Source organism: Orcinus orca, chromosome 17 (genome assembly GCF_937001465.1).
Source record: "Orcinus orca chromosome 17, mOrcOrc1.1, whole genome shotgun sequence".
NCBI classification, from domain to species: Eukaryota; Metazoa; Chordata; class Mammalia; order Artiodactyla; family Delphinidae; genus Orcinus; species Orcinus orca.
The window spans coordinates 33713319-33736680 of record NC_064575.1 but is presented as its reverse complement, the minus strand read 5'-3'; the positions used below and the strand labels follow the sequence as shown (position 1 = coordinate 33736680).

At 36.8% G+C, this 23362-nt stretch overlaps 1 protein-coding gene across 11 annotated transcripts in view; it reads left to right on the top strand.

Moving 5' to 3' along the window:
- LOC125961816 (UDP-N-acetylglucosamine--peptide N-acetylglucosaminyltransferase 110 kDa subunit-like) overlaps nucleotides 1-23362 on the top strand; it is a 97463-nt gene that overhangs the window by 24738 nt on the left and 49363 nt on the right. For 10 of the 11 annotated variants that reach the window (XR_007472812.1, XR_007472806.1, XR_007472803.1 and 7 more), the window contains one exon: nucleotides 22241-22906. The exons of the other annotated variant lie outside the window; for it this stretch is intronic. The gene's annotated coding sequence lies outside the window, so the exon portion shown is untranslated. The remainder of the gene's footprint in view (nucleotides 1-22240; nucleotides 22907-23362) is intronic. 11 annotated transcript variants of the gene reach the window in all.

Below are 23362 nucleotides of genomic sequence, written 5' to 3'. Positions count from 1 at the left end.
AAAATGTCACCTGAGTGGTCCCCTTCCCTAGAAATACCAGTATGTTTTTCCAGTGCATGGCAGAACTTTGCAGGTAAAACTGGGATAAAGGTGAAGAACAGTCTTAAAATTCTAGTCCTTGAACAGCACCTAACACAAAACAGGTTTTCAATAATCTTAGCAACAATATTCACAAATAATGACCATCAGCGTAACTGCTCTTTTGTGCCAAAATACATTACCATATTACTTTTTTTCCTTCAGCTTTACAACTTGGGTTCTATTATTGTTTCCATTTTACAGATTAGGAAGGTGAGGCTCAGAGATGCTAAGTCACTTGGGCAAGGTCCCAGAGCTTGTAGGAGATAAACCTGCAGCCTTACTGTTGGATCCTACAAACCAGACCATAGTTTAAGTCCTTCAAAATATACCTCAGAACATTTGAGTAAATTAATGAATAAATCCTCCTAGTCAGACTGACCAGATCATTATATTAGGTTCAGCTATAAGTGGAGGAAAGTCATAATCATAGTTGGACAGTTAATACAGTAATTTACTTGCTTTGAATTTTCTAAATGATATTTAGCTGCTAATTTCATGATGATAACCATCGAATAAAAACAGGCATATTTTGGTGTTTGGAATAAGATCTCATATTGAGTAAAATACATATTGATTCCTAGACCTCTATGATGTGAGTAACAGATGACATTGAGATGCCATCTAGAAGTACTCCTGTGCAGTTCATCATGTCAACCCAGCTAATAATTTTAGAATCTTCAGAGTGAATAATATATGCAGCCATAAAGCATATTTCTAATCAATGCAAATAATGTTTTTCCTATGCTAAACCCAGAGTGAAGTTATAACACGCATCATAAGATTAATGGGCCATGTTTTCTTCATCACTTTGCTAAATTACTTAGTCTGGAAACCATTCAAAAGGTTGCGAATTGGAGCTGAGCAGTAGTAGTGAGACTGTGCCTCTGATGATGAAACTATTTCCACCCCGACCCCTACTGCTCCCTTCTTGGGAAAGAAGGCAACATTTCTCCTAGAAAAAGTCACAGGTTTATAAGCTGGCTTGAATAATACGTTTGGAGGAATAGTGTGTCTTTTAAGCGGAGCCTATCTCGGCATATAAAATAATTTTTACCTACCATTTAATGAAATTAACACTCACTTTGAAGCTAGGTCTTTTGCCATTTGACTCCTGGATCACGTCTATGGATATATTTTTTTCTTGAGACGAAGTGTGAACCCAATATAGTATCCATCATTCAGTCTATCTAGCTGATGTACATCCTCTGAAGCACAAGCTCCCTGAGGCCAGGCACTTTATCTGCTCTATCAGTGTAGCCCTGATGCCTAGTGTCTAGCTTTTGGAGATTCTTAATAAACATTTGTACTGAATAAGGTATGTATATGGTGAGCAAAAGTTGGCTTCCCATTTTACAGTCAAGAGTATCCCACTCATGTTCTGTGAACACTGGATAGCAGAATCTTACTATGTTATTTTTCTGTTCCCTTTGCAAGTTTCCTGAAAGGGCATTCCTGTCCTTAGAATGTCCATCTCTTCCCATCTTCCTGGAGAATAACTCTTCTTTCTTAAATACTTAGCCCCATTATTGACTCTTTAAGATTGAATGTATTACCTCCTTACAAACAGGAAAATGCAGTGCTTTTTTTTTTTTCCGACAATTTATCACCAGAAAATTATTCTAACACCTGAAATTCTGGACCTAAAATGCCTGGATTAGTGGTTCTCAAAGTCTGGTACCCAGACCAGCACATCAGCTGCACGTAGGAATTTTTAGAAATAAAAACTCTTGGGCCCTGCTCCAGACCTACAGACTGGGACACTCTGGGGGTGGGGCCCACTACCTGTTTCAGCAAGCTGTCTTGGTGATGCTGATGCATACTCAAGTTTGAGAGCCACTGCTTAGACCTAGAACTTAAGGTTTAGGCTTTGGACAGATCTGAGTCCTAAACACTACTGAGACACTGGGGTGACCATGAGCAAGTTACTTCTGGGAACCTCTTGCTTAGCTTAGCTAATAGTGATTTTAATTAATTAGAAGAATGCACATGGTGTACTCTAGAGAGTAACCAAAGCATACTTTATGTTCCATAAATTCTAGCTGTTTACCATTATCAATCAGAGCTTACTGACACATCCTGAAGACATTCTTCTAATAAGTGTAATAATGTGGTTTGTAAAATTAACAGCTTAGAAGAGCATTATTACGAAGTTCATCAGACAGGGTCTCAGCAGGAAATCAGGGGTACATCAATAAGGATAAATTGAGCCCAATGTAGAGAATCAAGAGAGAGTGTAGTGCCCTGGGTTCAGTAAAAGTGTGGCTACTTTATAGGAGATGAAAGAGAAAGAAAGCCTTGCTGGAGAGAGAGTCCTCCCCAAAGATGCTGTGACGCCCCACAGAGAAGCACTATACGTTAGTTGGGGGATGCAGCCAACTCCCAGCAATTTGGCAAGAATTATTACCCTAACTTCACTGCCCTCCTTCGTTCCCTACAATCTTCTATTGGTACTCTTCATTGGTGAGCCAAACGGAAGCCAAAGCAAGGACACTTACTAAGATAAGCCATGCAAGCCATCCATATAGAGTTGGGTGGAGAAAGGATGTGGAAGGGCAAAGAGGACATATTTCCCACAGGTGTTGAGCAAGCTGTAAAATCACTCGCCCTTCTAACATCATTGCCATTGCAGGAGCACGGAGGAGCAAGTGGTTAGTTCTGACTTGGCAGATCCAGGAGACTGCAGGACAGAACTGGTATATGAGTTGGACTTTAAAGGTAGATTTGAATTTTAATGGAGAGTATGGAGTAAGAAATGGTGAAGAACCAAGGGAAAGGGAGATTCATTGCAAATGGAGAAAAGAAAAGTGGCATAAAGACAGGAAAAGTCAAGACTTATGGAAGAGATAGCAAATACTCTGCGTGTGACTGGAGCAGAGAATGGGTAGACGAAGGCTGGAAGTTAAGATGAAGTCATCCTTGAGTAACATTAAAGTTTCCTCCTTTAACCTCAATTTCCACCTTCTACTTCCTTCATTAACATTGGAAAATTAAAAGTGAATTTGACTGGGCTGGTGACAATGGCAGTATGAAGCAAAGAGAGGAGAATAAGAGTAAAAAATTTAGTAGTACCTTGGTGAAGCTGGGTAAATGATGGGTGGTGGTGTCACGTCAAAGCATGGGCAAGTGATTGTGACAAATATAGGCTTATTTCTTGACTATATGACTTCAGTTAAGGTACTTAAGCCCTCTAGGCTGCAGTCTCCCAACCTGTAAAATGGGGATAAAACCTCGCTTCCCCCAAGGTTTCTGTGAGGATCTAATGAGAAATGGAAGTAAGAGTTGAGTCCATTAAACAGTTTTTAATACATATAAACTAATGTGAGGATAAGGGTAAGAATACTTGCTATCATTTATTGAATACTTATTATGTGTCCAATATTGTGCTATTCTATTTACATATCTTTTCTCACTTAGCTTTCTTTTCTCTTATCTGCCTTTCTATAGGCAAGAGATAACTGATGGCTCAGTTATGAGGAAACGCAGTTGTGAGGAAAATGTCAGAGGGAAAATGTACCAGAAAGTTAATTCCTAATGGATCTGTCAACCTTAAACAGAGCATGTCTGTGCTAAAATGTGTAAAATATCTGTGCTAAAACTACTCAATTGGACAAGTTTTGATAAAGTATTAATGTAATGAATAGGCATAAACAGCTTGGAGCTTTTTGGAGGGTATGTGGTAACATTAGTATTGGTGTGTTGACTTTTGAAAGTTCTGTGGTGTATAGAAGTCAAAAAGAAGACCTGGAAAGGGGGAAAACTCTCTCTGAAAGTTATTGGGGAAGTCTGGCTAGTAAGACTCCAAAAGGGAGAATCAGTAAGAGGCCAGGTTATTCATAGGCCTTCTAAGAATGTGTCCATGAGAAATATTTACAATGATTGGATGCCGGAATAAAGGAGAACACTGGCTCCATAAATGGTAACTTATTTTACACAAACAGGCTAATGATAAACAATAATGAAAATCTGATGGATTTTTGAGAGTTTCATTGACCAAACTGAGACAAAAATGCGTAACAGCTAGATGCTTATAGTTTTAATCAGTTCACTTTGGAGTCAAGCAAAGATAGCACCTGAAATGGTAAGGGACGTTTATGCAAGGTCACAAAGATTTTTGGTGGTGCATTTGGGATATAAACCCATTTCCATAAGAATTCTTTCAGAGGTCAAATGTTTGCTTGTCAAAAATAGCATGAACTTACTTCCAGGGAAAGTTCCTAAGAAAAAATAATTTGAGTAATGAAGAACACTGATGTAACAGTTAATTTAAGAAACCAGAAATAGAGGTAAAGAGTAAAGCAATTATGGGTTAAGAGTCTGCATAAATTCCCCTGGAAGGGGGATATGGTCAGAGATGGCAATTTGAAAACAGTGAGTCACCAAAAGTAAAAGTTTAAATTACAAGCTGTTTTGGGGGTCTTCAAGAGAGATTTTATAGATTGAACAACAACAGCAGCAAGGATAAGATATAACGCTGTCATGTAGACTGCAGCCTGAAAAGAAAGCATTGCAGAAAAGCCACATCATCCTGAATTTATATTTCCGTGCATTTGAACAGATTGGAGAGCAGTAAAGTTGTTTTAAGAGCGAGTGATTTAAGTCAGCCAGCTTGTGAATAATACGAGATATTTTTGCATTTACATTAACTTATGTCCATAAATAACGAACTTTAACAATGAACAAAATCCGTAATCCTGATAATGCTAAGAAAACTGGAAAGATACCGTTACCTTGAAAAGACAGGATAAAGAAGACAGCATAGAAATTTAGGGAGATTGCAGTTTTGGAAAAATTATATTAACATTTATTAGCTGCTACAGCTTTGAAATGTGATGATTTAAAGAAAGAAGTAGACTGTTGATTTCTAAAAGGTAATGTGTTGGCTGAAAGAGAAGAGAATCTTGTTGAGACCTAAAGTGTTCTTTTAAGGATATATTTCAATGTCATTTCAAAAAATAAACACATTTCCCATAACAAAACAGTGAGGTTAATGGAATAATGCAGGTGAAAGCTTTTTGGCCCAAAGGAGTTCCATCCTTTGGAACAAAGTTTTATTGTTGAACACACCATGACCCAGGCCTGTGAGTGCCAGCACAGTGACTGTTTTTACAAGATCTGGTACAATATTCACAGTAGTTCTGGTCTTAGCACTAGGCAAGGATCATTCTTTCTGTATCTTCCTGATTGCTTCCTCTACAGAAATGGGATAATCCCTCCTCTTCTAAACTGGAAAGTAGTTTCTTCCCTCAATAAAACTAGTTTCTTCTCCAGGTTGAGCTTTTCCAACTCTTAGAGGTCTAAAATGAATGATATGAAACATACTATATTTGCATCTATTTTTATTTAAGAGTTATCTAAAGAGATTTATCTAATTAAATAGGAATTTCCTAACAGATGCCAAAATAAACAACCAACAAGTTTTCTTTAGAGATCATATATATTATATAACAAGATCCATCTAAGAGTTAAAATATAAGTAGGTATACAATTTAACTATTTGAAGATAATTTTTCTTCTTACCACTGAAGCAATAAGCAGGTAGTAGTACAATTTGGGGAAAACAATATTTCTGGCTTTTGTTTGTTTTATTTTAATTTGTGATATTCATGAGATCTTTTGTGAAGCCTTTGGGTATATAGTAAAATTCATGGGTTTTTAACTTTGTATTGACTCGTATTTTTGTAGGTTTAAAATTTTTCTTCTGGCTTTAATTTATACTATCTCCTTTTACTTTTTCATTTAGAAATAATGTATTTTTCTCAGGATTACAATCTCAGTGCAGTCCTCTACTTTTCTATTTGTTGGACGTTCTCTTAGACGTCTACATTTTTGTCTAGTTAGTACATTTCTAGATTTTTATACAATTGATAAGAACTCCTTAATCTTATGAATTCTTTATATTTTCTCTTTGGAGACAAGATTTATAGGGATTTCCTTGGGCTTAAACTAGAAAGAAAAATGAATTTGCATATGAAATGTTGAAGGCTTTGTTACAAAGTGGGTTAACATTATATGTATGTTTGGAATAAACTACTTCAACCAGAGCACCTAGCTGTTAACCTCCAGATTAATATCTATCATAAAATATGTGCATGCTTCCAACACATGGCATTGCCTCCTATTACTGCATGTCCAGGAGAAATTGTCTTGTAGCAAAAGGCATTAGCTCTTTGCACAGTTTTTTTTTTTTTTTTTTTTTTTTTTTTTTTTTTTTTTACTGACAGCTATCCAAAAATCAAGCTGAACCCTTGTATGTGAGGACAGAAAAGGACAATTTTTAGACAGGTCTAATATCTAGTTGTACCTTTCAGTCACTTAGAGAGAAGGCTTAGACCCCTGAAGCCCAAAGTCACAGGTTTTTTAGGATTATGGTGGTATATACCTCCAGTTTATAGGAAAAAAATGCATTGTAGAAAATCCAAGTTAAATTAGGACTAAAATCCAAGTTAAATCTAGAACTAAAGTTTTACTGCCCCAAATACTTGTAAACTCTAGGTTACTGCTCTGTTGTCCATTTCATCAGTTGCAGAATATTCAAGTTAGTCTTTCAATGCTAACAAGAACATAAAAATGCATTATGTCTAAAAGCAGAACATGATTGCCAAGCCAGATCTGCGCATTACCTGAGAGTTTGGGGGGCCACCCAAGCGGCATCTACTTGTTTGCTACTGACCTTCAGATAGACTTGCTCAAGAATTGTTACAATGTAATAACATACACCCTTATGTACTCTTGAGTTTATTGAAAACACACAGCAAATGTGCACACACACACACACACATACACACCAGCACACCAGCACGCACCTACTCTAGAGCCTAGAATTTTAAGAGTCAGAACTTTTTATTTGCTTCTGGATTAAGATTGGAGCCTGTATTTCCTCAGCATGCTAATTAGAAACTCTATAAACAATTCAAAACCAGCTTCTTAAAATTCTGTTTTACAAAAATTGATGTTAAATATTGTCCTCAGAGAGTTCTACTCTGACTTTTCAAATTGTTTTTTTCTCCCTTCATGGGATAAACAGTTAGGGTTTCTTTTTGTTTGTTTTTTATCTCTCATTGTAAAAAATTCTATCTTAAAAGCTGATTTATTATTTCTTCCTTAGCATGGATGACATGGGAACAAAGATGATATTTCATCAGTCTTGTTTTTATTTAAGTTGAAAGGTTATATATTTCTACTATCTACTGCAATACTGCTAAATATTTTTATAGTGCTTGTAAATCTTATGACATTATTTTTTTAGTTTGTATTTAAGGCATTTACTCAAAAGGGACCATATGCCTCAGTTCATGTTACTCTATCATCAGTGTGTATGGTCACTCTATTTTCTAATACTTTTAAGATTGGTTTTGGCCCCGACGTTCCTCTGCCAGATTTATTTCCTTTATTTTCCCCTATATAGCACCATTGGGGCCATTTAATATGTAATTTCCCAACTCACCTTTCATAGTTATTTTAAACATATGTATATATTTGAAATACCGAATTGTTTTGTATTTTCTACTTTTTGCAAAAGTAGTATCAACTAAAAATCACATCCTATTCTTTTATTTTCTCTACACAAAATTATTGTTTTAAAATTTGTCTGTGTTGCTCCATAGAAATTATTGCTTCTGGCCACTGTATAATATTCCACTATGTTAATACCATGTTTTGCTTATCCATTACCCTGGTGATACATACTTAGGCTATTTTCAACACTTTATGTCCACCATAAAGCATTAATACACTCTTTCCATATGTCCCCTTGAGTAACAGTGCAGAGTAACAGTGCAGCCGTGGAATGGCTGAGGTAGAAGTCATATATATGCCTTATTTCACAGATTCCTCCCCAGAATAGCTGTACCATTTTCCCCTCACCAGCAATACTTGGAATTTCTCTCTTGCCATATCCTTTGTCACCACATGCTGTTAATCTGCATTTTTAAAAATTAATCAATTTATTTATTTTTGGCTGCATTGGGTCTTCGTTGCTACACTCAGGCTCTCTCTAGTTGCAGCGAGTGGGGTCTACTCTTCGTTGCGGTGCGCAGGCTTCTCATTGCAGTGGCTTCTCTTGTTGTGGAGCACAGGCTCTAGGCGCGCGGGCTCAGTAGCTGTGGCTCCCAGGCTCTAGAGCGCAGGCTCAGTAGTTGTGGTGCGCAGGCGTAGTTGCTCCACGGCATAATTTGCATTTTAACTTCTGGAAATTTGGCATGTGTGGATTCATATGAAGTAAGGTGTTTTAATTCTGCATTGCTCTGATTCTAGAAAAGTTAGGTCTTCATATACTTTCTTGCTATTCATGTTTTCCATTCTGTGAATTACCTATCATGACCTTCACTCATTTTTCTATTGAGTATTCTGTGTCTTTAGAGATGTAGAAGTTTTTGTATTCAGATGTTGAATCCTTTCTTGGGTTTTAGATAATGTATATGTCTTCTACCCATCAACTGTTTTTCAGTCTGACTTTGGTATCCTTTATTGTACATAAAATTCTAATTTTTTATTAAAGTATAATTGATTTACAATATTATGTTAATTTCAGGTGTACAACATGGTGATTCAATATTTTTATAGATTATGCTCCATTGAAAGTTACTATAAAATATTGGCTATATTCCCCATGCCCTACAATATATCCTTGTATCTCGTTTATTTTATACATAGTTATATGCACTTCCTAATTACCAGTCTGTATCTTGCCCCTCTCGCTTCCCTCTCCCCACTGGTAACCACTAGATTGTTTTCTATATCTGTGAATTTGTTTCTGTTTTGTTGTATCCATTCATTTGTCTTATTTTTTTGATTCTACTTATAAGTGATATCATTACAGTATTTGTCTTTGTCTGACTTATTTCACTAGCATAATACCCTCCAGGTCCATCTATGTTGTTGCAAATGGCAAAATTTAACATTTTTTATGGCTGAGCAGTGTTCCATTGTGTACATATGGCACGTATTCTTTGTTCATTCATCTGTTGATGGACACTTAGTTTGCTTCCATATCTTGGCTATTGTAAACAATGCTGTTATAAACACTGGATGTGGGTGCATGCATCTTTTCAAATCAGTGTTTCTGTTTTCTTCAGATATATACCCAGGAGTGGAATTACTGGATTATCTGGTTGCTCTGTTTTGTTTTTGTTTTTATTAACATCTTTATTGGAGTATAGTTGCTTTACAATGGTGTGTTAGTTTCTGCTTTATAACAAAGTGAGTCAGCTATACATATACATATGTCCCCATATCTTCTTCCTCTTGTGTCTCCCTCCCACCCTCCCTATCCCACCCCTCTAGTGGCTACATCAGTTAACATTCCCACCAACAGAGTACCAGGGTTCCCTTTTCTCCACATCCTCGCCAAGGCTTGTTAGTTTTGTTCTTTTTTATGATAGCCATTCTGACATGTGTGAGGTGATCTGTCATTGTTGTTTTGATTTGCATTTCCCTGATGGCTAGTGATGTTGAGCATCTTTTCATGTGCCTGTTGGCCATCTGTATGTTTTCTTTGGAAAAATGTCTATTCAGCTCTTCTGCCCATATTTTAAATCAGATTTTTTATATTACTAAATTTATAATTTTAATATAGTTAAATTCATCACTTTTGCTTCATACAATGTATGCTTCTTTATTTTTCAAAGATCTATTTCATCTCTTACCCTGAAATCACAAATATATTACCTTGCAATTTCTTTTAATCTCTCTAGATTTTATTTTTCACATTTAGATATTAAAACTATTGTATTTTAGTTTTGTACATTAGGTGGAATTATATAACATAATGGTTAATAGAATGATTTCTGTGGGGTTTAAGTTCCAGCTCCACCATGTACTTCTTAGGCTAGTCATTTTATCTCTCATACTTCAGTTTTTCCACCTGTAAAATGAGGATAATAGTTTATGCCTTATGGATTTTTTTGTGAAGATTAGGTGAGCTATATAGGACTGGGTACAACATAAGTGATATCACTAGGTTAAGATCCAGTCTCATATCTCTTTTGAAAATGAGACTGTTTCCCCAAAAGCTGTAATTCAACTTCCTCCATTGGACTATGATTCCATCTCTTTCATGTGCCAACTTCCTATCTGTATATAGCTCTATTTCTAGGCCACCTGTTTGATTTGTTTTCTTGTTTGCCGTTTCTTCCAAGGGCATCACACAGTTCTTATCTATCATGACTTCCCACTATATCTTAATGTATAGGGCACATTCTCCATTTTGAGCTTATTTTTCAAAACTACCTTAGCTGTATGGAGAACTTTATTCTTCCAGATACATTTTATTTTATTTTATTTTATTTTAATGTTCTTATAGGAGATAGAGCAATCTGCTCTTCTTTTTTTCTTTTTTTCTTTTTGGCTGTATTGGGTCTTCATTGCTACGTGTGAGCTTTGTCTAGTTGCAGTGAGTGGTGTGGCAGGAGGCTACTCTTTGTTGTGGTGCACAGGCTTCTCATTGCATTGGCTTCCCTTGTTGCGGAGCACAGGCTCCAGTCTCGTAGGCTTCAGTAGTTGTGGCTCGTGGGCTCTAGAGTGCAGGCTCAGCAGTTGTGGTGCACCAGCTTAGTTGCTCTGTGGCATGTGGGATCTTCCTGGACCAGGGATTGAACCCATGTTCCCTCCATTGGCAGGTGGATTCTCAACCACTGCGCCACCAGGGAAGTCCCCCAGAGACATTTTAGAATCACTTTTTTATGCTGTCCCTCAAAAAAAAAAAAGCGTGGCCTTTTATTACAGTCGCATTTAATTTTATAGATTAATATAAGGACATTTATATTATTATAGTAAGTCATCTCATCCATACCTGTGATATATATTTCTTTTACTCATCTGTCCTCTAATAAAGTTTTCATTATGAAGATTTTCTGCATAATTTATTAGGTGAAACCCCATACTCTCTAGGTTTTGTTACTATGGTAAATTCATCTTGTATTGTATCTAGATATTGATGCTATGGAGGAACACAATTGATTTTGGTGTATTAATTTTTTCCAGCCCCTATGTTGAGCTCTTCTCTTAGATTTAATAGCTTATTGATTTTCCTGTGTTTCCAATTAAATACATAATCAAAACAACCTATAAATATGACATTTTTATCTATATTCTTCTAAACCTTCTCTCTCTTTCTATTTCTCTCAATACACAGCTCCAAAAAGGTCAGTTCCAATAGATCAGTAATGTTAGAAATCTTTATCTCAATTCTCTCCTTAAAGGAAATGCTAATTTTTTTAAAAAAAATTGTAGTATAATAATTTTTGTTAGTGTATACATGTGCCATGTATTTTTGGTATATAGCCTTTATCAAGGAAAGATAGTTATTATTTGGATCTAGTTTTATAAAAGTTACCCCACCCAATAGATTTTGAACCTCATGGGATGCTTTTTATGTCCTCTATCTTAAAAGAATGATATGATTTTCTCCTTTTATTTAACTAATACAGTGAATCACATGAATTGATTGGCTGATACTGAACCAACCTTGCATTCTCAAGGATAAACCCACTTGACCAAATTGTATTATAGTATAGATTAGCTTTTGCTGTATTACAAACCACCTCAAAACTTAGTGGCTTAGGGAGATCAGCTTGGTGCTTTGTGACCACCTAGAGGGGTGGGATAGGGAGGGTGGGAGGGAGGGAGACACAAGAGGGAAGAGATATGGGAACATATGTATATGTATAACTGATTCACTTTGTTATAAAGCAGAAACTAACACACCATTGTAAAGAAATTATACTCCAATAAAGATATAAAAAACAAAACAACAACAAAAAACTTAGTGGCTTAAAATAGCAATTACTTGGCCATTTGGGACTGGATTCATCTGGGTAGTGTTTTACTTTTGGTTTTATCTGGGCTCCTTCATGCAGTTTTAGTCAACTGATGGATCAGCTGAGTGAGAGCTGGTCTGAGACAGCCTCACTCACAGGTTTGGTGGTTGGCTTGGACAGTGGGAGCACCTGGTCCACTTGTCTTCAGAACCTAGTGGGCTAGTCCTCGGCAATTGAGCCATCAAGCTCTTTTGCTATTGTCTCATCATGTGGGTTGAGTATGCCAAACCCAGTCCTACTGAAGTGGTGACTCAGGAATGAGGGTGTCAGAAGGGGATTGTACCATAATTTTTGAAACATCCTATCACAATGTTTTTAATATACCTTAAAATTCTGTGGAATAATAGTGTATTTAGGTTTTTGACTTATTTTTAATAAGGAAAATTTGATTGTGATTTTTTTTATATTGCCCCTGTTTGGTATAATATTCTTCTTGCACCTCTAGCCCCATTATTCTAGCTTGGGGTACTTAAAATGTATTGAAGGGGATAGAAATGAGTATTGCATCTTAAATAAAATAGTCTTGGACAAGTGGTTCCCACTTATCACTGAGGTTGTTCAACAGGCTGCACTCTCACAGTGGACTATTGAATCCTTATGCACACCAAGCATTACATCTCACTTATACCTTACTAGCATTCTTGTGCTGGTTCCTTGATTTTAATTTAAAAAGTAATAAGTACTTGAAAAAATACAAAGTAAGAACCAAAAACCCTCCATCACCCTAGTCTCTTTCCCTCACAGGGGAAGCAACTATAAAGTTAAGATGTCAATTTAAAAATATTTACAAGATGAAAGTGATTCTTAAAAGTCCTTGGGGGCATTTAATCATTGAAGGGTATGCTGAAGAAGGTAAGTGACAGTTTGACCTCCAATCCAGAGACTATTGGCAATAAGTGTAAACAGTGCTGTAACAACATGGCCTAATAGAACTATAGAACTAAAGAAAAAGCTAGGATTAGGATTATTGGGCCCAAATTCACATTGTTCCTAATGAAGAACCTTAAAATCATGAAATATTGACTGCTCTCTAATTCTAAGTCATTCCAGAATGCTATTTTCTATGTCGAAGAGTGGAGTTTGAGAGAGAAATAAGAAGGAATAAAGTCCAATTTGGTTTTAAAGAATCATGGAGAAATGAAGATTATTTCTTTCATAATTTCCCTGTAGATAGAGCTCTTCTATGACTGACTGTTTCACTAAAGGAGGGAAATACAGGGTGTTATCCAGCAAATCATATCAGTTTACTTCAAGTCAGTCCTCTTCTGGGCAAACACATCTTTAACTTCATTTGTATTATATAGTATTTTAAATTATGAACTGTTTTGTCTTCTCAGGTCAGTTTCTTTTAGCCACGTGGGTTTGCTCTCTATTTATTCCTTCCTCCTTCCCTCTCTTCCTTCTTCTCTCCTGTCCTCCCTTTTGTATTAGTGAATTGGAAAGACGATTTCCTTATATATGCTAAACTATGCAATAGCAAAACCCCAAAATATAACTAACATTTTATGAAGAAGACAATAACGAAAAAAAATTATAGTGGAAAAATCTTAGGAAACTGGAAGGAATTTGGGGGTCTTTCTGTCTTGAAGTAGATTTGGAATGTGCATTTCAGGTTCTCTTTTTTAATGCAGGGTTGCTAGTTGAGCCTTTATTTTGTTTCCAGAAAAACAATCAGCTTACATATTTTTTTAACAAGGTTTTCTTCACCTTTGGAAATTAGTAATGATTAAAAAGAATATTATATAGTTAAGTGATGTCTAATTTTTTTCCTCATGAGTTCACTGTACTTCAGGTTATAGCCCTGATCTGTTTAATCCTCCAAGAATCCTGAGAGGGAGCAAAGGGGCAGATGTTCTTTCCTCATTTCACAGATGAGAAAACTGAGGTTCAAAGATTCAAAGTGAGGTTAAGAGCTTCTGCCAAGGTCATTCTCTGAGGTGAAGCTGGAGCCAGGAATAGCACCTCATCCTCTTGTTTTCTCTCATGTGATTCTCCATCCGCTGACCCACTCTGACTATAAAAACGCACTGTACCAGGCCTCACACAGTCCCTGAAACGTCCTTTTAGTAGGACACGATGGTAGTGACAAGATTGAACAGATATAAAGAATGCTGTTAAAAAGGACCTGTCTTTTTTGTTGACTCCATCCCATAAACTTTCACAGCCACACTGCATGAGAAACATGAGACATCCATTAAGATCATGTTCCCATTAGTTCCCAAAATCTAGCTAGAACTAGATTTTGCAGAAATTGAAGACACATCTTGTGGCCTGACTGCTGAAAATGAGTGTCTCAGGAGTCAGAGAGGCATTGCTGCTCAACGAAGTCAAGAATGCCCTTTGCTAATTGTTTCTCCACCATTTCTGAGGGAATTTAAATTCATGATCGGCACCATATGTTATACTTCAATACTAATCACCATCCATCTTGTACGTATTTGCAGGAAAGAATGTTGCCCAAGTCATTATATCCCGCCATGATTCACAGTCGTATGACCTTAGGTGGCAGCTCAGCAGGAGCTTACCGGGGCCTTAAATCATCCCTGTTGTGGACATACAAGAGCGTGACCTCCGACTTCCCAAGTCTCTTCATGAAATGAAAATGGAACTGCGACTTTACGGGAAAGTTTTGAAAGTGTCTGGCTCTTGTAGTCATCTAATGAGGTCCTCGTTTCTAGCTGCTAAGCATGCCCTTTAATTGGTGGTCACTCGAAAATCAATGATAATATAACTGTCCAACTCTTTGGAGCTATTTTTCTCTCTGCTTTCTATCCTGCAAGTGCGCAATAAAAGAAACCACCCATTCAGCCATTATCTTGTGTCACTTACTATTCAGAGATCAGTCTTCCTTTATGTGCTCTTTCAGGAAAGACCTGGGTTGTATTTTTCACTTGCCTTTCAGGCAGAGAGTAGAGTCCTTGGCACAGATTAAGTCCTCAAAAATGTTAGATGGGTGGATGGGTGGGCAGTGGATTGCAGCACATGAGCAACTACAGTAACATTGTGATTTTTTACTGTACATGACAAGGAAATGACCTCAGCTGGGGAAATAAATGCCTAGCACATAAGCCACCACTTTCCCCTTCCATCTTCATTACAGTCCTTACTAATCTATTATGACATTTTTTCCCATTGGGTCTAGATGTGACCTCAGGATCCTTGTAGAATATAAACAGTCCTGTGCAATGTAAACCTTGTATAATGTAAACAATGCTTTACTGTTTGATTTGAGTTGGGACACGAGAAGAATCCTATTTTCCGTCCATAACATAGACGTTGGGAATAATAGCTAATGCTTATGTAAACATATAGATTCATAGGATAGAAAAAATAATTTTTAAGAAATGACCTAGTACAGACTCAGGGGGAAAATATATGTTAACTTGATTATAGAAATTTGGTTCAGCCACTCAGCTTCAACCTTCAAAAATCATGTCACTTTATTTTAAACCAACATATGAATCCAAGGTATAGCAAAATAAACCATAAACCTTGCAGAACAGGGCCTCATTAGGACCTGATCCTCCATGGTTGTATCTACACAGAGGGGTAATGCCAGGTCCCTTACTGGGAAGTTGAATTGGAGGAAGAGATAGACATAGAGGTACTATGGATAATTCTAGACTGACATGGTCATCAGGAAGTCCTATGAAAAATAATTTCTGGTGAGTATAGAGTAAATCAGCAATGAGAAATGGAGAGGATTGGAATTAAGTAGACTCATCACTAGTCCGTGGTTATTACCAGTGTACCAATTTAGCAATGAATTACTCAAGGTAATTGATGCTAGGTAGTCTAACAAACACTCCTGAAAGCCAAGTGTCTTAACTTAATAAATGTTTATTTCTCTTGTCAGAGACCAGTGTGAATTCGGTGGTTCATTCTTAGCAGATTGCTTTCAAGTAGTGAATCAGGAACCCATGCCCCCTCCACCTTGAGGTGTTGTCTTAAATGCATGACTACCTAAACTACAGCAGAAGGGAACATGGACAGTCATGCATAATATCTCCTGGCCAGGCCTGAAAGTGGTAGACCCATACCCTTTCAACAAGAATGCAAAAACTTGACCTCTGCCTGGCTCCAAGGGAGGTTAGAAAAGGTCATTGTTCTGTGTGTCCAGGAAGAGGAGAATGGAATGCATCTCACTATCTCATCCATAGCTAAAGGCAGGTAATCTGTGAGAGAGAGCAATGTTTGCAGATGGTGATACATGAAGATTGAGGAAGATTGATTTCTCAATCATTGAGGAGTACTGTTCCATCTAACTGAGTTCGGAATGGTAATAAAGTCATCCACTGAAAACTTACCAATCTAGTTTGTGTGCAAGATATTATGAATTATAGTCTTACCGTTAATTTAGCAGACCCACAAATATTTACATCTACCAAGCACCGTGCTGGCAACTGCAGCTTACCAGTACTTCCTTCCTGGGCCCTGGATAATTTCCAGTAGTTGGTATCAGAATCCAAGCTATCCACTTGATGTGGACACTAGTCCCCTTGTAGCCGTCTCACAGGAGCCTTAACCATTCCTGGCCAAAAACAAAGGAAATGGGCAAGAGTTACTGCTCTGCTTATCAGAAAGTGTCTCCTAAAGTCTTGTCTCCTAAATCATTTTTCTGGCCCCTTTATAGTCATTCTTTCTTTATTCACATTTCTTGGCCTACTGAACGCTATAATCAAATCCTCCCTCAATTTTCTTTTTTCTGAAGTATATAAAACTACATTTTCTTCAGCCTTTTTTTAAACAAATGATAATTATCTTGTTTATTTGTAGTTGGAAAATCTAATGAGATCACATATTTAAAAATCACATACTATCAAAAGATAAATAGTAGTAGTAATTCCTTCTGGAATATTTTTGCCCCTCATCCAACCAACGTTAGGTCCCTTACGCCCTTTCTTAGCAACTTTTATTAATTTCTTATGTGTCTATCAGAAGTTTTTTGTGGCAGAGGTACATGTGTATGTTTCAGAGGTTACTGTTGTCATGAATTCACAGAAGCCAGAGCCTGGAAAGCATTAAGTGGTCCTGAGCACCCCATTTCCACTGAGAGAGCGTAGCAGTGCTCAAACGGCTGGGTGTCCTATAATTCAACTCAATTCTGGCACTATCTACCTGTAGATAGCATCAGATCTCACATGTGAAGGAAGGGCTCAGTCCAGCAGGAATGCACACACACACTTCAGGTGTCAGTCACCAAGTATATGTTACACCTGTGCTTCTGACCCTTGTACCACAGATCAGAGGTTCCAACGACCCCCTTCTTAGCTTTAATTAATTTGCTCAAGTGACTCATAGAACTCGCAGAAATATTCTATTAACTAGATTAACCGGTGTATTATAAAATGATAAAACTCAGCAACAGCCAGATAGAAAACATGTATAGGACGAGGTATGGGGAGAAAGCATGGAGCCCACTCTCCCCAAATCTCCATGTGCTCACCAACTGGGAAGCTCCCTGAACCCTGTCCTTGGGGGTTTATGGAGGCTTCAGTACACAGGCGTGACTGAATAACTCATTGGCCATGGGCGATTGAGCTCAATCTTGAGTGGCTCTTCCCTGCCCTGAGGTCAAGGGGGTGGGACTGAAAGTTCCAACCTCTAATCACAAGGTTGGCTCCACAGGCTGCCTGCTCCCATCCTTAGGTGCTTTGCAAAGATCACCTTGTTAACATAACAAAAGGCACCATTATCATCTCTTCACTTAGGAAATCCCAAGGGTTTTAGAAACTCTGTGGCAGAAACTGGGACAGAGACCAAACATATAATTCTTATTACTCCTAAAGCACAGTTATCTAGGTAAATGTTTGTATCACCCCAAACAGGCAGTAGTCACCAGGGAAAATAAGTTAATTGCCAGTCTTTTCTATTAATTTTTAAAAATCAGATTTAAGAAGAGAATTTTTTTAATGGCCAGTGAAAATGTCTCTTACTTTAGCTCTTCCCTTTTTCTACTTATTATTTTTTCAATTTTTAGTTTAGTTTTGAAAAGTGTCTTTAAGTTATTTTAAGGTTAGAAGCGAACCTTCCAGGGTTAAAAAAAATATTGCGTCTCTTGAAAGAGATTATTTTAGACTTAGTGAAATGGATTTGATGCTAGAGAACATGTGACATCATACATTTGACCTGTTTGAAATGATTTACATTATATCAGCTACATTTTAAGTCCAGCAACTGTAACCAAAAAGAAGAAAAAAAAACCCTACTAATTAAGGCAACTTTGCAGATTGATGGCATTAGATTATCAATTAAGATCTCAGTTTTAAACCAGATTTTTCCTCTAAATAGTGATCCAAAGAACACTAGTTTTATGGTCATTCTAATTAGTCAGACAGCCTTCTGATTGTTTAGTGCCTTCACTTGAAGTTTGTTAAATATTTTGAATATCACCTATGCTCCCATGGGACATTAGTGAATGTGAAGTCAACAAAAAAGAAAAAAAAGTAAGAAAAAGGATTTTGTAGTAAAATAAACTTGAGAAATCCTGGGTTCAGTAAATTTAAACATGTTTCGTGACTGGAGGACTTTTGAGATGTGGAATGAGCTATAATGTGCTCTGTGAATTTTACTGTTAAGTAGAGTTTGGTCTGAAGTGTTTTTAAACTTTATTTGGCTCTACAACCCTTTGTCAGTGGAACATTTTAAAGGACTCTTTGTTTCTAGCAACTTTGGAAAATGCTGTTCTGGTCTCAGTTAAGCCCTTGAAATCTTAGCATTTGGAAGGAGATCCACACACAAGCTCATCCAATTTCTGGTACAGAAATCTACCATGTATCCATGCTATAGGCTCACTAGCTGTGGTTGAGTATTTTGATAACAAAATGCTCACTACCCATAAATCAGCTGATTCTGTAGTCGGAATGCTGGTCTGTTAGGAAGTTTTAACTTTTTAAGTGCCTTTTACTCTTAGAAAATTTTAAGTTTTAAAATTTTGTCTATTGGACCTAGATCTGATCTCTGGATTAAGATAAGTCCTACTCAAGTAAAAGAATCCTTATTTTTCAAGGATGATTTGTACATGAAAAAAAAAATCCATATACTTAAAATCATCTGTAAATAGTGACTGAAGAGTAGTTGAAAATGCATTTGAAAATAATTTTCATTTGTCAAAATATGTTATTATATAAACGAATCCAGTATATTTTCTCTTATAGCCAGTAAAATTTAGGTTAAATTTTAATTAAGCACAAGTGCTACAATTAAAAAAAAGAATTACATTCTGTTTCGAGTGATTATTTCAGCAAAACTGGTTTATGGGACAGTAAACTGTCCTTCACTGCATGTTCAATGTTAGCAGCTCAAACAGGCTAATTCTGGTAAAAATTCAACAGTTTTCCAAGGCCTTCTCTTAATTATTTGATACTCAATTGTTTTTTCTTTTACTTCTATTGTATCTCGTCTTTAAATTGTTAACTGCACATCCTCATTTATCAGTGGCTTTGTATGTTCAACCCAGCAGATCTCTGGTATTATTTACAATGGCTTCATGATATTATATCTTTAAAATTCAGAATTTCACTTTAAAGTTGATTTGAATTTTATTTCTATTATACGGTATTATGTTTATGTTATGAATCCATCTGTGAGTAATTTTCTGAAACAGGATGAGCAGTTTGCTGACTTAGAAGGGCTGGAATCTATAGACACCTTAAAATTATAATGTAGATAACGAATAGTTGGATGACAAGAAACTCTGTTATATGAAAACAGGAATAATAATGAGGGTTCCAAATCTTATCTTTTCTGTTCTTACTTTTCTCCAAAGGTTAGTTCTAGAGTCCTTAATTCTCCATTCAGTATTAAATGATTGACTATTTGCAGCCTTCCCACCATTCTCCCCACTTCTAGGTCTGAGTTGGATAAACCTTTTGGTTTCATCCTTTCTTTGTGAAGTAGTGTTCCTAGTCAAGCCAGAAGGCTGTTCCATTAAAGGTTTAGCATTTTAGTGATTTTAGTAGTAAGGGTAAGGATAAGTGGTCTTCAGCCCGTCACAGTCTTCCACCCAACCTTTCTTCAGATGAATTTCCTGCAGTAGAAAAATTAGACAACCAGGCTGAATGATTGAGTCCCTGACTATGACTAGCAATGAACTACTCAGCCCTGGCTTCCTGAGCATGCCATCCTTCAAAAACAGCCTGCCAGGTGGAATCTCAATCCCCTAGCTTGGCATTCAAGATACTCATACTCTAATCCACCAAAATCCACTTCCAGTAGTTCTCCCCACTTCCTTCATACAGCAAATATCCATTCACCCAACTGCATTCACTCATCTGGAGTACAAGTTCTTTTCCTTATATTCCAATATATCCCTATTTCATCTGCCTAGGAAGTGTTTCAACTTCTTCACAATCTTAAATCCTACATGGTCTTTACTTTCCTACCTTTACAACTTGACCTTAAGAAAATTTTTGCTTTCCAAGATCTATAAGTCAATCAATCAATAAACCATTAATAAGTTCATAGGCTGCTTCAATACAGTTCTCCTCAATACAAATATAGTTGTCAATCCTTAATAATAACAGCTTATATTTGATCACATAGAAATGTATTTTAACTCACATATTTGTTATCTAAAATGATAGTATAGCACTCTTCATTTTGTTGGTTATTTTCACGTATTTTGACTATTGACTATTTTGCCACAACTACTGAGCCTGCGCTCTAGAGCCTGCGAGTCACAACTACTGAAGCCTGTGTGCCACAACTACTGAACTCCATGCACCTAGAGCCCGTGCTCTGCAACAAGAGAAGCCACCACAATGAGAAGCCTGCACAGCGCATAGAAGAGTAGCCCCCGCTCACCGCAACTACAGAAAGCCTGCGTGTAGCAATGAAGACCCAACACAGCCAAAAATAAAATAAATACATTTATTTTTTAAAAAGTGGATGTATTTAAAAAAACCCAAAAAGGTCCTACTGTATAGCACAGGGAACTATATTCAATATCCTGTGGTAGGCCGTAATGGAAAAGAATGTGAAAAAGAATGTATATAAATGTATAACTGAGTCACTTTTCTGTGCAGCAGTAATTAACACAACACTGTAATTCTACTATACGTCGATAAAAAATAAATTTTAAAAAACTGCCATAAAAATCACTACAGAAGGGGGACTTCCCTAGTGGTCCGGTGGTTAAGACTTCGCCTTCCAATGGAGGGGGTGAGGGTTCGATCCCTGGATGGGGAGCTAAGATCCCACATGCCTTGCGGCCAAAAAACCAAAACATAAAACAGAAGCAATACTGTAACAAATTCCGTAAAGACTTTAAAAATAGTCGACATCAAAAAAAATCTTTAAAAAAATCACATAAATCAGAAACAAATGAAACATAATAAAGTCCATACATTAAAAATAAAGAGCATGGGTTCTGGTCACATCCCAGCTTCTCACTCACTTACAGCTGTGTAATTCTGGGCAACTCACATAATGTCTCCTCATCTATAAATGGGGATGGTAATAGTTCCCTACCTCATAGTGTTGCCGTAATCCATAAACACGGTTAAGTGCCTTGGTAAATTGTTTGATGCTCTCTGGTTATTGTGAATTAAAATATGTCAATGGCTTCTGGCCATACGATTTATAATAGTTTGACAGTTAACCAAATGGTAAAACTATTCTATTTATTATTCCCATCTCTTTTTTACCCCTTACCCTGTTTTGTTGTTTATGTTTTCTCCCACCACAGAGTGTTAGTTCCAGGAGAGTAAAAGCTTTATTTTGTTCACTGCTGAAAGCAATAGCACCCAGAAAAGTACTGTACATATGAAGCCCTCAGTAAACACTAGCTGAATGAATGGTGCAAACTGTCACAAGGAAAAATACACCAAAACTTTCATTATAATAAAAAAGTATAGATAAATCTTTCTCTAATGGCTTCCAGTCAAGTACTTTAAAACACCATATGCTATAATAAAAACATAAGTAATTTATTAAAATTTGAAGGCAAAAACATAATTTTAAAAGATTTAGACCTATGTTAGGTGTGATGGAATATGGATGCTTTCTGGAAATTCACAATCAGATCCAAGAGTATCACTTTCAGAATGTTCTAGTAGACTGAGTTTACTTTTAGTTGTCTTTGAAGAAACAGTCTCTATTGTACTCTTTCTTAACAGAAATGTGTTTTTTCGAAGACTCACTTCTAATTGGTTCATTAAGCAAAGAATTATTTTGCCCAATTCCTTTGCTTTTCTGCTTTACAGGTGAGTCAGAGCAGGAATGCAGGTCCTTCCCAGGTTGTTTCTTAGCAGAGTAGTTTTTGGTATATTATGCTCTGGTCATTTTCTCTGAAGAAGACCTGCTATTTCTAGGTAATTCCTCTTCTTTTCTTTGACTTCCAGTTCCAGAAATGACGTCTGCTGAAGGAGAACATGTTCTAGCAATGAAATCTTCAAAAGACTCCTGCCGCTGCTCTGTGACTGCGACCCCCAGGTTGTCTTTGGAAGTTTCTAAGGCCTCCTGAGTAGAGACTGGAACATGGAAGGAGTCGAGAGGCAAAGGAATCCCAGCATCACCTGTAATTTTCTGAAACTGGAGGGAAAGACAAAAGACAAGACAAAAATTCAGTGATGAACAAAGCCAACCATTAAAAAGTAGAGTTCAAAACTTCAATGTTACTCTGTGATCTTATTATTAACACAGTCAATTGATTCTTCAGAAGATTTCAGAGCCACTTTTTCTCTAATTATATCCTGCCAAGTGATTCTCAGCTTAACCTAGCTATATCCAAGGCTGTGTCCGCTACATTTTCAGACTTTGGTGACTGGGGTAGTTATTACCCATTTCCTTTCCCTCACTAAAAATAAAACCCTACTCTGTAAGAAAATTAATTTCTTTGCTATCCTCCAGGCACATGTAAACAGTATATAATATAGTTTGTGACCAGACTGTGTTCTCAAGCTGTCAGTTCCCAAGACCAGTCTGAGATTGGCTGAGCTGGGCGAAGGGGGCTCCAAGTGAGGCTGGAGGAAAAGCTGACAGGTTTCCCCTCCCATTCCCATGACCAGGTGAGTCACTATAATATCTTACGTATCAGCTATGTCAAGATTACTTATTTTAAAAATTATATTAGTACGTGTACCTCCATTAGTGTTCCTTCATTATTAAGCTGACTGCATACAAATAGAAACCTAGATAAAATATGAATAGAACAGACATTTATACAATTTAAAATTTGGAATATTTTCTGTAATGTTTTCTTTCTTCATTAAGGAGAGTTTGCTTTAACTCATACATTTTCTAAAGAACTTCCAGTTTTCTTATGTACAACAATACAGTATCATGAAACGGGCCCACATTTACTAATCTCAGATTTGGAGAGGACTCCAGAATCTTCTAGCTCCCGAGCATGTGAACTATTAGAGACTGACCATTATTATTTTCTCTCTGACTTGGTCATTTCCTTTTTGCTAATCACTCTTAGAATCCTTAAGTGCTGTCCTCTCCACTTACTTGGAGATTTT